Source organism: Pinus tabuliformis, chromosome 3_2, assembly GCF_031772625.1.
Source record: "Pinus tabuliformis cultivar Carrire ecotype Pingquan chromosome 3_2, CPIR1, whole genome shotgun sequence".
Lineage (NCBI taxonomy): Eukaryota > Viridiplantae > Streptophyta > Pinopsida > Pinales > Pinaceae > Pinus > Pinus tabuliformis.
Window position 1 is genome coordinate 1,067,587,506 of NC_142302.1, and position 14,788 is coordinate 1,067,602,293.

The window sequence follows — 14,788 nt, forward strand, 5'->3', positions numbered from 1 at the left end:
GATAGCCTACCAGACAGCTAGTGAGGGAGGAATGAGCCATACACTGAAAGAATCAAAGAAGGCCATTTGACTTGCATTCCATGTACAGTGCGGAGCATTTGGACTACACGACTTGGGACACACATTCAAAGAAGAAGAGAACATGCTATCTCTGCAATTACCCAAATTCCCTAAACGACAGTACGACTCATTTGGCATTGTCAAGAATTTCACTAATTTGGTGAAAATAAAAGTATTCACTAATGAGGAGGATGTTTTTGATGATATCTTTTTGTGGAAAAGCACCTTTGTAGAGGTGAAGCATATGGCACAACTACTTTATGACCAAGAAGATCTGGAAAAATTTTACAGTTTCAGAGAAAGAAGGCTGGCAATGGTCCCATTCGACCAATTATAAACTGAACCAATAAGGGAGCCAACTCCCAGTGTGACTATAGAAGGTGACTCCAAAGAAAATTCCAAATCTAATTCTGAGGCAGAGTCTCAAGAAAAATATATCGGTGAATCACGACAGTCATCACAAAATGGAAAAAGTAGAAGCATCGAGGATACAACCCAATCTACACAAAATATAGCTGAAGAAGCTTCAGCTAGAAAGAAGGTTGAAATGCCTACTACCTCTCCACAACCAATAAAACCAACGCTAAATTACTTAGAGGAAGAGTGGGATAATTTTAATAAAAGTCTCAATATAGAGGAACAGGTGCCAGAGTTGCAAACTTCATAACTGAAAACAGCTTTAGAAATTACAGTGGAGGAAATTAAAAATGAACCAGAAGTAGAGCATATCCCTATTACCCCCACCTCCGGAATAATTTTGAGAATTGAAGAAAAACCCCCTCTAGATGTATTCTATAGCCCACATCATAAGGCCATGGTGAAAAGACAAAGAAAGAAAATAAATTGGACTTTATAGCTATTACTACCCTCGAAAATGAACTAATGGATACTCTATGGAAGGACTCGCCCATTGATCCATATGCCAACCTAACTAAACTCTCGCTTTTTGCAGGTGCTTATGCTACATCGACCATAGAGAAAGCAACAGAAGTCCAAATGTTTCTTAGAGAAAAGGAAAATAAAATAACGTCGCTAGAGGAACAATTACAGCAAGTCAAATCCGACTAGCAGGTAGAGATACATTTGGCCAAGCTTCAACAGGATTTGAACGGATGCAAATAGAACATCAAATCAGCTTAGCCGAGAAGGAAGCAGAGGTGTAGGAAATAACTTATCTACATAAAGACGATCAGAAAATTGATTATTTTATTACTGAAGCACTTTGACTTAATTCCCAGTTGACACATTAGAAATAATTATTGTGTCAGAAGATTTCACACTGGAAATCTTATTGCAAAACAAGTAATAAACTGACATGTCAAGTCGTAGAAATGTGACTTGAATATGATGAGATCTTTAAAAACATCTCTGATTCCATTGCCTGGAAAAATATAGAGGAGGGGAGAAAAGCCGACTTGCCCAAACTAGAAGAATCACATAAGGAAATTCTGCTTGCAAGCTGGGATTTTCAGCTTAAGGAAAGAAGAAATGACAACAATAGATGCGGCGGCAACATTAAACGTTATCATAGAAAATATCAATGATAATTTGCATGGTGCCAATCTAGTGGAAGGGTCCATTCCAGGGTTCTTTCCAGATGCGAAACAACTTAAACAACAATGGAACAGATAGTGGAAGAAAAAACGAAAGTGATAACGAAAACGACCAGGCTAGACTAGGAGGCATACAGACAACATTTGGTCAAGCCTCACAGCCAATGGATGACCATGCGATGCCTAACCACTTCTTCCGAGAAAATGGCGCCAGCACTTACTGATGCCGTATTCGATGGACAATTGAAAGCTGCAGTCGGCTAGCCTACACAACTGAAGCATATGGTGGATATTTGCGATCTAAAGGATTGAATACAACATAGTTAGTCACCCTGTTTACTTTAATTTTGATTTTATTTTTGCATAAATTGAGGCAGGTTGTTTAAACCTCCTCAACTATTTTTTTAATAATCTATTTTTAGTTTTATAATTTTAGTATTTAAACCCCTCTCATGCATTTAGAGAGGGGTCCAGAAATGCTTCTAGAGATAATTACTTCTACTCAGCAATCTACACATGCTTCCTTCACTAATTAGTAACAAGATTAATAAAAGTTTAAATATACCAATCACTAACTAAATTGCTTTATTAAACTCTTTAGATTGTTGTTAAATCAGCTTGTAATATACAGGTCCATGTATCGTGGGCCACATATGGTTAGCCACTAAAGACTTTATTAAAATATTAAAAAAACTCATTTTAAAATTTATTATTAAATATTTATGAATGATGAACATTTAAAATTAATGTTTATAAATAAGAGTCATTATAAACTTTCAATTTGATGACTTATTTTCATAATCGTGGAAATGAGTTAAGATGGACCATGAGTTAAATTGATTATCACTTGTTGAATTTATCGTTAGTTGGCTTAAAATCTCCAAAAAAAAAAAAAAAAATGAGACATATTTAGATTTGGTAATTACCATTTTTTCAAAAACAATTTTAAATCAGAAACATTTCTCCAGTGATAGTTTTTGGTTGGATTATATTTTTCCTAATTTACATTCCGAACCATTTCTCATCCCCATACAAATCTATACAACCATGTTTGTTTCTGCAATTTCACTTTTAGATAGAATATCAAACCAATTTATAATTGAAGCAGCGTAGTAGATCTATGTAGAGCAAGTGCCCATAAACTCCGAAAAAAAAATTAAGCCATGTAGATTTAGTAATTACCATTTTTTCATAAACACTTTTCAATTAAAAAAAAAAAAAAAAAACGCTTTTCTAGTGGTATTTTTCAGTTGGATTAATTTTTTCCTAATTTGCATTCCCAACCATTTATCACCCTATACAAATATATATAACCATATTTTTTTCTGCAATTTCACTTTTAGACCCAGTTTCTCACCCTATACAAATATATACAACCGTGTTTTTTTCTCGCAATTTCACTTTTAGATAGCATATCGAACCAATTTATAATTTAAGTAGTGCAGTAGATCTATGTATAGCAAGTACGTAGTGTGGTTTATTTATGAAACATAATTCTCCAATTAGTGTGGTCTATCTATGTATTAAACTGATTATTTTTCTTCAATTGGTTGTGCATATGGTGATAAAATAGGAGTGAACTACGGAATACTCGGAGACAATCTGCCACCTGCAGACCAGGTGGTAACTTTGCTGAACGGCCACAACATCGGGAAAATGAAGCTTTTCGGTCCAGACAGTGGTGCATTGAATGCTTTTGCAAATTCTGGGATCGATGTAATTGTAGGAGTCAGTAACAACGATTTGCAAGCCATCTCCTCCAGCCAGGACTCAGCAAATGCTTGGGTTAATGACAATATTGTCCCCTATTCCAGCACCAGTATCAAATATATTGCGGTGGGCAATGAGGTTTTGCCTAGCTCGCAGTACGTATCGTATCTTGTTCCTGCCATGGACAACATTCAAACCGCAATCCAGGACGCCAATCTACAAAACATCAAGGTCTCTACCCCCCATGCATTCAATGTTATAGGCAACAGTTACCCACCTTCACAGGGAGCATTCAGTGACGATGTGAAAGATACCATGAGCTCTATACTCAAATTTCTGTTAGATAACGGGGCTCCATTCATGGCCAATGTCTATCTTGTTGGGAATTTTTCTGCTAAAATTCCAAAAACAAAATCACAGAACAAAGAACAATGCTCTGTTTTTCCACACAGGATCTTTAGCACAACGGAAACCAAAAAAAAAATGTTTGCGGACAAAGTTTTACACACACCAAATGGAGCTTGTATTCATTAATTAAAAATGGCTGATGTTACAAAAGAACATCTTCCTCTTAACAGAGGGATTACACCCGGAACACTTTAGTTCCAGTTTCCAACAAGACACTCACTGTCTCTCCTGAGAAATACTCTATCTTAGCGAATTACATACACATGCTGCTGCATTTCACATTTCATATTAAAAAAAACAAAAACTTTCTCTGCACTGTTGTGCATTACTGAGAAAAATTACATTTACATTGTTGTGTAATTCTTTTACATACCCGCTGTTGCGTTTTTCACTTACCACTCTATCCCTAGAAAAAAAACACAAAAATACATGTTGACTATATCGTACTCACGTGAATAATAAAAAAACAATAAAATTAAAAACTTCACCAAAACTTACCGACCCACAGTAAATTCCATTTACTGTTTTACTCACAAAATTGGCGGTAAATGAAACTTTTACATTACGTCAAATTCAATTGCTGCAAACCTGTACTTCAACCTTTGAAATATGCGATTTGCGATTTGCGATTTGATCGCATCGTAAAATTGCATTCGGCAGAGGAAAGAAAAATGGAGCACACACATATGGGTGCAATCTGCGATATGCGATCGGATCGCATCACAACATCGCAATCGCAGAAATCACAGCACATAACGGAGGGCGACAGGGTGTGTTTGCGATTTGCGATATGCGATAGATCGCATCGCAAATAAAATAAAGTTGTAGTTGAAATTATTATTTCAAAACTCCCCATTAATTTCAATTGCTGGGTTTTCTGTCATACCCAGATGTTTCCTTAAAAACTCAAAACTTTTCTGGTCCGAAGGCTTAGTCAGAATATCTGCAACCTGCTCCTGAGTCCTGCAATGTTTTAAGACAATTTCCCCATTGTTCACCAATTCTCTGATGTAATGGAACCTTGTATCAATGTGTTTCGTTCGTTTGTGAAACACAGAGTTCTTGGACAGGGCAATAACTGAGCTATTGTCGCAAAAAATCACCGTTGATGTTGCCTGCTCTTGGCATAGGCTCCTTAGCATTCTTCTCATCCAAACCACTTGACACACTGTTGTTGTAGCTACCACATATTCTGTCTCTGCTGTAGACAACGCCACGATGGGCTATTTCTTGGAAGCCCATGAAATTGCTCCTGAACCCATGTGAAAGAGATAACTGGATGTGCTTTTCCGATCATCCACACTTCCAGCCCAATCGCTATCGGTGTATCCAACTAAATCTGAACTTTCTGAAAAAGCATACAAAATGCCAAATCTTTTTGTACCTTTGACATACCTCAGAATTCTTTTTGTTGCCTGCCAATGTGCTTCTTTTGGCCTCTCCATGAATCTGGAAATTAAGCTAACAGCAAACATTATGTCCAGCCTAGTTGCAGTCAAATACATTAGGCTGCCAACTATGCTCTTATACAAACTAGGATCAAAATCCTTACTGATGTCCTCTTTGCTGAGTTTTAATCCCATTACCGTGGGAGTGATTGCTGCCTTACTGTCCTGAATGTTAAATCTGCTCAACACTTCATTTACATATTCTTCTTGCGAAATAAAATTTCCATTTTCATTTTGATCTACTTCTATTCTTAAGAAGTATCTCAGAAAACCCATGTCAGTCATTTAAAATTCTTCTTTCATGACTGATTTGAAATCTTCAATGAGGTGATCATCATTACCTGTGAAAATAACATCATCAACATAGAACACTACAATCAAAATTTTACCATCCTTTTCTTTGATGTAGACGGTGTGTTCTCCCTCACACTTTGAAAATTCATTTTCTAGTAGATAGGAATCTATCCTACTGTACCATGCTCTTGGCGCTTGCTTCCGCCCATAAAGAGCTTTCTTCAATCTGCACACTTTGTGCTCTTGGCCTTTCTTCTCATAGCCTGGAGGTTGTTCAATGTAAACCTCTTCCTTTAACACTCCATTTAGGAATGTTGACTTCATGTCCATTTGGTAAATTTTCCACTTGTTTTGTGCTGCTACTGACAGCACTGCTCTCACGGTTTCCATTCTAGCAACCGGTGTGAAAGTCTCCTCATAATCTCTTCCATACTACTGCTTGTATCCCTTGACAACCAGCCTTGCCTTGTGTCTTTCTATTTTGCCTTCAGCATTACTCTTCGTCTTATAGACCCATTTAACTCCAATGACTTCTTTACCTTTTGGTAGCTCAACCAAATCCCATGTCTTGTTTCTCTCTATGGCATTGATAAACCCATCCATAGCTTCTATCCATTTCCTATCCTTAATTGCATCTTCGAAATGAATAGGGTCATCAACATGACAATACAAAGCAAACAAGGAATTCATTCCTTCATCATAAATATCACTTAAATTTCTGAACTTCTTACCTCTTTCATTTGGTGTGCAAGTGCTTGAGGACGCACTTGAATTTCCTCCTTGTGGTGTGCTTGGAGAAGCACTCTCATTTCTCCTCAAGGGTGTTCCTTGCTGTCCTTCTGTTGGCGCTGCTGTTTGGGGATGTATTTCAGTCATTTCCTCATCATCTTCATCATAAGACAAACAGTTTTTAACATTCACTGTTTTCTCTATACTTCCATCCCAAGCTTCCTCCTCAATGAACTGAACATCTCTGCTCACAAAAAACTTCTTGGTAGATGGGATATACAACCTGTAAGCTTTGGATTCCTCACTGTATCCAATGAAAATACATTTCTCCCCTTTGCTGTCCAACTTCCTCCTTAGCTGATCTGGAATGTGTGCATAGGCCACACATCCAAAAACTTTCATGTGGGTGACTCCTTGCTTTCTCCCACTCCATGCTTCTTCCGGCACTTTGTTCATCACTGCTTTTGTAGGACACCTATTCAAAATATATACTGCACAGTGTACAGCTTCAACCCAATAATCATTTGGCAAATGCTTTGCCTTTAGCATACTCCTCGCCATATCCATGATGGTCCTATTCTTTCTTTCGGCAACTCCATTTTGTTGCGGGGTGTACCTAGCTGTAAATTGCTTGTGAATTCCATTTTCTCTACAAAACCGTAGGAATTCTTTGGAGATATACTCACCTCCTCTGTCTGTTCTCAAAACTTTGATGCGCAGCCCACTTTGATTTTCCACAAGTGCTTTGAAATTTCGGAATTTTTCAAACACTTCACTTTTGTTTTTCAAGAAACAAACCCAAGTCTTTCTTGTAAAATCATCAATAAATGTTAGAAAATATTGGCTGCCAGCTAAAGATGGATTTTGCATCGGTCCACATAAATCTGAGTGGACAATCTCTAAAGGTGCTTTTGCCCTTATGCTTTTCCCGCTTGGAAAACTTTCTCTGTGTTGTTTCCCCAATATGCAACCTTCACAAGGGCTGTTTGGTTTCTCTATCAATGGTAATCCTTTTACCATTCCTTTTCTACTCAACAAGTTAAGACCTCCAAAGTTGAGATGTCTAAATTTCAAGTGCCACAACCAATTTTCATCCTTTGGCACACTTTGGAAAGCCTCTTGGGAAATTGCTGCAATTACTTCTTTGTTTTTCAATTCTGCTTTTATTCTGAGAGGGAACATCCTGTTCCTCATCATTTTTACTTTAGCAATGCATCGCTTGCTGGGTGCTCTATCCATGATGGTGCATACATCATTCTTAAAGAAAACATTGTAACCTTTTTTAACAATTTTTTCAATACTCAAGAGGTTACTAGGAACATAATAGACATCTGCTATGGTTTTCCTTTCACCTTGCTTTGTAAATATTTTAACTTCTCCTTTACTCATAACAGAAATTTTGCTATCAGTCCCAAGTGTGACTTGTGACTGCACACTTTAATCTAAGATAGAAAACAGGGCTATGTTTCCTGTCATATGGTTGCTACAACCGGAATCTAGAAACCATATATCTTCACTGTTTGTTTCAGCCAAATTATAAGCTAACAATACATTATCTTGGCTGATATTTTCTCTAGTGATATTTGCACTAGATCTATTATTCATATCATGCTGCTTCTTCCTACATTCATTTGCATAATGCCCATATTTTTTACAATAATAGCATTGTACATTTGATTTTTCATACCTTTGTCCTTGAGCATGATGTTGTCCACTTTGTTGGTTGCTGCCTTGGCCTTGGTTCTGATTTGGATTGCTGCCTCTTCCTGAGCATTTGCTGGGTTGTTCCTTCCACCTCTGTTTTGTCTTCTGCCTCTTCCTCTCTTGTTTCCTCTGCCTTAACCTCTTCCTCTTCCAAAGGACATCTGGGTCTTGAAGGTTTGCTCTAGTGTTGAGTTTTCATTTCTACTCAACCTCTGCTCATGTGTTATCAGTGATGCATGAAGTTCATCAACTGAAAAGTTTGAGAGATCCTTTGTCTCTTCTATGGTGGTGACAATCACATCAAACTTTGAGGGTAAGATCCTCAACAGTTTCTCCACAATCCTCCTTTCTTCAAGAACTTCTCCATGAGTCCTTATTTGTGTGACCAAACCAATCACATGTGTGAAGAATGAGTCAATATTGTCTGACTCCTTCATGCATAGGTTCTCAAAATCTCTCCTCAGCAACTGTAGTTTTGTTGTCTTCACTTTCTCCATGCCTTGATAGGTTGTCTTGAGAGTTTGCCATGCTTCTTTGGATGTCTTAGCTGCTGCTATCCTTGGAAACACACTCTGGTCCACTGCTTGATACAAAAATACAAGGGCTTTTGAATCCTTCTTCCTATTGCTTTTCAACAAGTCTTTCTCTCGCTGAGTTAAATTGTTAAACTCATTTTCATCTGCTGGTTCTTCAAACCCATATTCAACAAGTTCCCATAAATCTTGTGAGGCAAACAGGGCTCTCATGGTTATTTCCCAATAGTCATAGTTTTTCCCATTAAACTGTGGAAGCTGAGTATTAAAAATACCCATACTAGTGCTAGTACTGGTGTTGGCCATCCTTGCACTCTAAACTATGCTTCAAATATGCAGTCAGGTATTTAAATAACTGGCTTGAGGAATACCTTGATTCTTTTGCTGAGTCTTCACGCTACTAGAGAAGCTGCTGCAGTAAGAATCCTTCCTTCAGCTTCATTGACACCTTCAAAGAGCCTGGACCAGCTCTGATACCATGTTGGGAATTTTTCTGCTAAAATTCCAAAATCAAAATCACAGAATAGAGAAAAATGCTCTGTTTTTCCACACAAGATCTTTAACACAGCGGAAAGCAAAAAAAAATTATTTGCGGACAGAGTTTTACACACACCAAATGGAGCTTGTATTCATTAATTAAAAATGGTTGCTGTTACAAAAGAACATCTTCCTCTTAACAGAGGGATTACACCAGGAACACTTCAGTTCCAGTTTCCAACAAGACACTCACTGTCTCTCCTGAGAAATACTTTGTCTCAGCGATTTACATATACATTCTGTTGCCTTTCACATTTCATATTAAAAAAAAAAAAACTTTCTCTGGACTGCTGTGCATTACTGAGAAAAATTACATTTACACTGCTGTGTAATTCTTTTACATACGCGCTGCTGCGTTTTTCACTTACCACTCTATCCCTAGAAAAAAAAACACAACAATACATGTTGACTATATCATACTCCCGTGAATAATAAAAAGAACAATAAAATTAAAAACTTCACCAAAACTTACCAACCCACAGTAAATTCCATTTACTGTTTTACTGACAAAACTGGCGGTAAATGAGACTTTTACATTACGTCAAATTCAATTGCTGCAAGCCTGTATTTCAATCTTTGAAATATGCGATTTGCGATTTGCGATTTGATCGCATCGCAAAATCTCATTCAGCGGAAGAAATAAAAATGGAGCACACACATATGGGTGCGATCTGCAATATGCAATCGGATCGCATCGCAATCGCAGAAATCACAGCACATAACGGAGGGTGACAGGGCGTGTTTGCGATTTGCGATATGCAATAGATCGCATTGCAAATAAAATAAAGCTGCAGTTGAAATTATTATTTCAACATATCCATATTTCAGCGACGTTGGCAACAACAACAACATTCATCTGGACTACGCTCTCTTTCAGCCCATGGCTACGGCGGTGCCAGACGGAGATCACAACTACAGCAATTTGTTCGATGGGATGGTGGATTCTATTTTCTCCACAATGGAAGCCTTGGGATATTCCAACATCCCACTCACTGTTACTGAAAGCGGATGGCCCTCTGCTGGCGCGGATGCGGCCACAACTGAGAATGCTCAGGCTTATAACAACAATCTCATCCAACATGTTTTATCGAATGCAGGGACACCCAAGAGGCCAGGTATGAACATCGAGACCTATATCTTTGCTCTTTTCAACGAAGACCAGAAAACTGGGGACGAGATAGAGTGTCACTTTGGGCTCTTCAACCCTGATCAAAGTCCTACATACTCTGTCAACTTTTCTCCAAATTGACTGCAACTCAATTCTCCTTAATTATTTGTATGCAAAATGCAATGATATAAATCTATAGAGGATGCCGCATAAATAAACATCCTCCTTCCTTCTTAAAGTGCCGAAGCCGTCACACTGTTACCTATCTTGTTTATTACCTATCTTGTTTATTGAGGGGCCACACTTAGGATTTCTAATGAATATACATGTTTCTAATGAATTTACGTAGACGTATTAAACACGGCCTCCCAAACAAGTTGGATTGAGAAATTTTAATCTTTGAAATGAATTGTTAGTCGAGCAAGATATGATAGTAACCACACAAACAAAAAAAAATGAATCCATAATGCCGTAATGATATTTTCTCTTTTAATGATCTGAATCCGATTAAGATATGTGACGAACAATCTCAATAATTATTCTAATAATATAAATATTACTTGAAGAATAATTTAATTTATAATCATAAATAATATTATAACTTTATTACACGATAGTTAATGTTTATTATTTAATAATATCAATATTATTATTTAAAATATAATTTAATTTATAATAATAAATAATATTATAATTATAATTTTATTAGATGATGGTAGTTAATGTCTGTTGCAATAAAATTAATTACATGGTTAACATTCTTATAAAATCTTGGGAAAATAGATAATGAATAATTCATGATAAGCATAAAATGGAAAATGGAATAAAAAATCATAAAAATAAATTATGGGACTTTTAAAATTTTTGTTTTTATGTTAGAAAAGTATTTCAAACTTATTATATATAGTATCAAGGTCAGTTTGTGAATTTTTTATTTTTATTTTTTTTATGGGATTTTTAAAATTTTTGTTTTTATGTTAGAAAAATATTTCAAGCTCATTATATAAAATATGAAGGTTGGTTTTGTGTTCTTTTTTTTCTTATGTATGGGTCGAGTTTTATAAACTATGTTACCATAATTTTTTTTTCTAATTTATCAACAATAATTTATAAAAATTATAAACTATGTTATTATGATCTATTTTTTTAATTTACCACTACCAATTTATAAAAATTAGTTTTTATTTTAGCAATTTTTTTTATTAATTTAAAATGAAAACATATTTTTAATTTTCTTAGGCAAAATATAATACTTATTTATGCGAAAATCTGGAATAACTATGAATTATTCGGAAGGAGAAGTGCAATTTATATTCATAGATTGAATTAATTGCTCTCCTATTGGTTGGTTTCTTGCGCCGCGGATCGCTGAGGTCGGTCCAATCTTGGCGGTTTGGCTTTCGATCTGGTGCAGATCTGCGTAAAACTTGGGGAGAGCCTTCCTTGCACTTCACTGGACGCAGGGCGAATGAATGGATGCAGCGTGAAGGGATCTAACGGTTTGAGTTGCGGTTCCTCTTCAGATCTGCGGTTTATCTCTTGAGATCTGCGGTTTGAGCTACGATTCGTATCTCTTCAGTATCTGTGGTTGAGTGGGACGTTTGTATCTCTTCAGATCTGCGGCTTGAGCTGCATATCTCTTCAGATCTGCGGTTTGAGCTACGGTTCGTATCTCTTCAGTATCTGAGGTTGAGTGGGACGCTCGTATCTCTTCAGATCTGCGGTTTGGCTTTCCATCTGGTGCAGATCTGCGTAAAATATGGCTCCGAGCTTCGCAAAAATCACTGGTGGCTCATCCACCTCTGGAGGGCAATCTCCTGCCCATATCGTGAGTGAAGCCCCAGCTCCCACTATCCAAGTGGTCCAGGACTCACTCGATGAAGCTTTGAAGTTCTCCGAAAGTGCCCTAATTTGTCGGTTCAATGGTTTTTGGCCGCGGCTGATAGCACTCCACAATTGGATCTCGGACGTATGGAAGCCTATCATTTCTGATGAAATTAATATATACCCCTGCGCTAGAGGTTTCTTTATAGTAGATTTTGAAAACCCTGAAAGCAGACAATGTATTCTAGATTCCGGCCCTTGGTTTTGGGAAAAATCAGGCCTATTCATGAAGCCATGGAACCCATCATTCGATCCCTCTACAGCAGTGATAACCTCAGCACCAGTTTGGGTGAGATTGCCAAGCCTACCCTTGCATCTCTGGAATCTCTCCTCGCTAAAAGCCATCGGAAATGCAATTGGGAAATTTTACTGCAGGTGCCCAGAAACAGAGGAATATGCCAGAACCACCTATGCACGCATCTGTGTGGAAATGGATTTCAGCGCCGGATTCCCAGCTGAAATAAACCTAACAAGTAAAGACTATGTGTGGAACCATAAGCTTGATTATGAAAGTGTCCTCTTCAGATGTCGATCGTGCTTTGAGACGGGGCATCTAGCCAAAAATTGCCCAAAAGCCTCTGAGAAAAATTTTGCTAGGAAAAACCACCACAGATCTACATGGTGGGAAGGAGCACAAAAAGAACACTACACTGTCATCAAAGAAGAATATTCTAGAGAAAACTCTGAGTCACAAGAAATCAAGGAAGAAGGAAACAAATCTCAAAGCAAGCAAGGAGAAAGCCTGCCCCAACAAATCAACAGTTATGAGGATTTGAACATCGCAAAAAATAAATCTTCATTTAACAGCAAAGCAGATCTCCTAAACCAAACTTCTTCTTCGACTATAGATCGCGAAGCTAAGACACCAATGTCCCAAGAACCAGAAGAGATGAAGGAGATGCAAGACAAAGGAAGTTGGAAGACCGTAGAGAAAAGAAAGAAAGCTACAACACCAATCTCGCCAAGAAAGACGAGGAGCCAGACAAGTAAAAATTAAGAAAATTGTAGGTCCGATAGACCAATTTGGTCTCAGTGGACGTTAACCATCATCATCATCATCATCATCATCACAATTTTGTAATAAAAAAAAAATGGATTAAAATAATACATTTTATACCCAATATTGTTGGTAGTGTGTTTGAAATTGGATCTCCAAATTATATATATATATATATATATATATATATATATATATATATATATATCTATATATATATATATATATATATATATATATATATATATATATGCAATTTTCGTTGTGGTATGTATGGAAAAAAAGTGTATATTGAATTTATAAATATTTATGTCTTTGATTTTCTTTTTTTGAAGATTCAAATTATAATAGATTCAATTTTTCTCCAATTTTTCACTATTGGGTTGAATTAGAATTAAAGGTTATAGGTGTGTTATTGTTTTGTGAATTTCTAGGTTAGCAATTTTTAGTTTATCAAGTCCACTTCTATTTGATCTAGTATGTAATCTACTCCTATATATGTAACCATTTGATGCAACCCTAAGGCTGCCACACAAATATACCTTATCGGGGCTTAATTTCCCCTTAATGGCCCTTTAAAGCTCCATGCCCTCATGCATGCATATCGAAAGCGTTTTATATGCTTTTGGCCTTCAAAATCCCAAATCACCCCGCTTTACACCCTTTCTCTACAAAATATAGGCCCTTTACTCTATTGGGAGTGGAAAGCCTTCGAAAAAGCTTAAACTATGCTTTTTTCCCTTTCAAGGCCAAATACTCTTCAAAAGGCTAAAACAAAGCTTTTCCACCCCTTTTACATAGCTATTTGTGTTAACGCCAAAGATATAGATCTGGCCGATCGGACGGCTTAGATTAGGTTGCAATATCGGTGATCGCAGTCTCAATTCCCATAACTATCAGCGTTATCCTTGGCGGAGTTCCAATGCGATAGCGTAATCGCTATCGGCAATAATAATGGCGCTTAACAATATATAACGCCTACGTCAAAACCCTCTAATGCAATGGCCTTTACGGACCCAATAGGCTATCCAATCGACACTATATTGTTTCGGGTCTGGGTAGGTTGTGCTATCGGAATTCAGCGATCACAAGCCAGTTCCCTTCCTCCGATGCGACGCGATTTATGTATTGGATCCGATATAACTCAAAAGTAACATTTATATTATTTCAGGTCCGTTATAATGATCCGCTGAGTAGTTTTGCACTATTTCTCTATGTAAATGTGTTTTCCGCTTGCGGACCCAAACTACCCTAAGATTGCCTTAATTATGGGGATTTCTACGGTAGAGTATAAAAACACAGAGCCAATGCCAAAATCATTCGCATATAGAGAAGGAGCAAGAATTCGAGGCCTCCATGGGCTGATTATATAATTATGCATGCAATACTGACCTTTCCACAGTAAACAATAACAAATTCCCGCATTAGGCCAGATTATACAAACAAAGACCTCTGCCTTAAAAGAAATGTATTCAGTTACTTGGTTCCACACTCTAAATCAATTCTCTATGTACAGATATACATACAAAACTATATTTGGGGTTCTCTGCACTCTCTGGCCCGATTTCTCTAGTTAATGGCCTTTCCCTCCTATGCTGCCTATAGGCTACAATACTCTCGATCCTCTCCCTCTCTATCTCTCTTCTGACTTTTCAGAAAAGAAAGGAACACATATATGCTAAGTTAACCATCTCCTCCACAATTAGAGGAATAGATTTTACATTTATAATTTAATCCTATCCTAATCTAAACAAACTAGACTACTTGGCTGGATCTCCACGCAGGGAGGATCATTTGGCATTTTATTCACAATTCTATTCAGA

General features: G+C 37.1%; 1 pseudogene; it reads left to right on the top strand.

The window, feature by feature from the left end:
- The first annotated feature begins 1,817 nt into the window (after nucleotides 1-1,817).
- Nucleotides 1,818-10,225, top strand: LOC149184344 (glucan endo-1,3-beta-glucosidase pseudogene; annotated as a pseudogene).
- The last annotated feature ends 4,563 nt before the right edge of the window (nucleotides 10,226-14,788 follow it).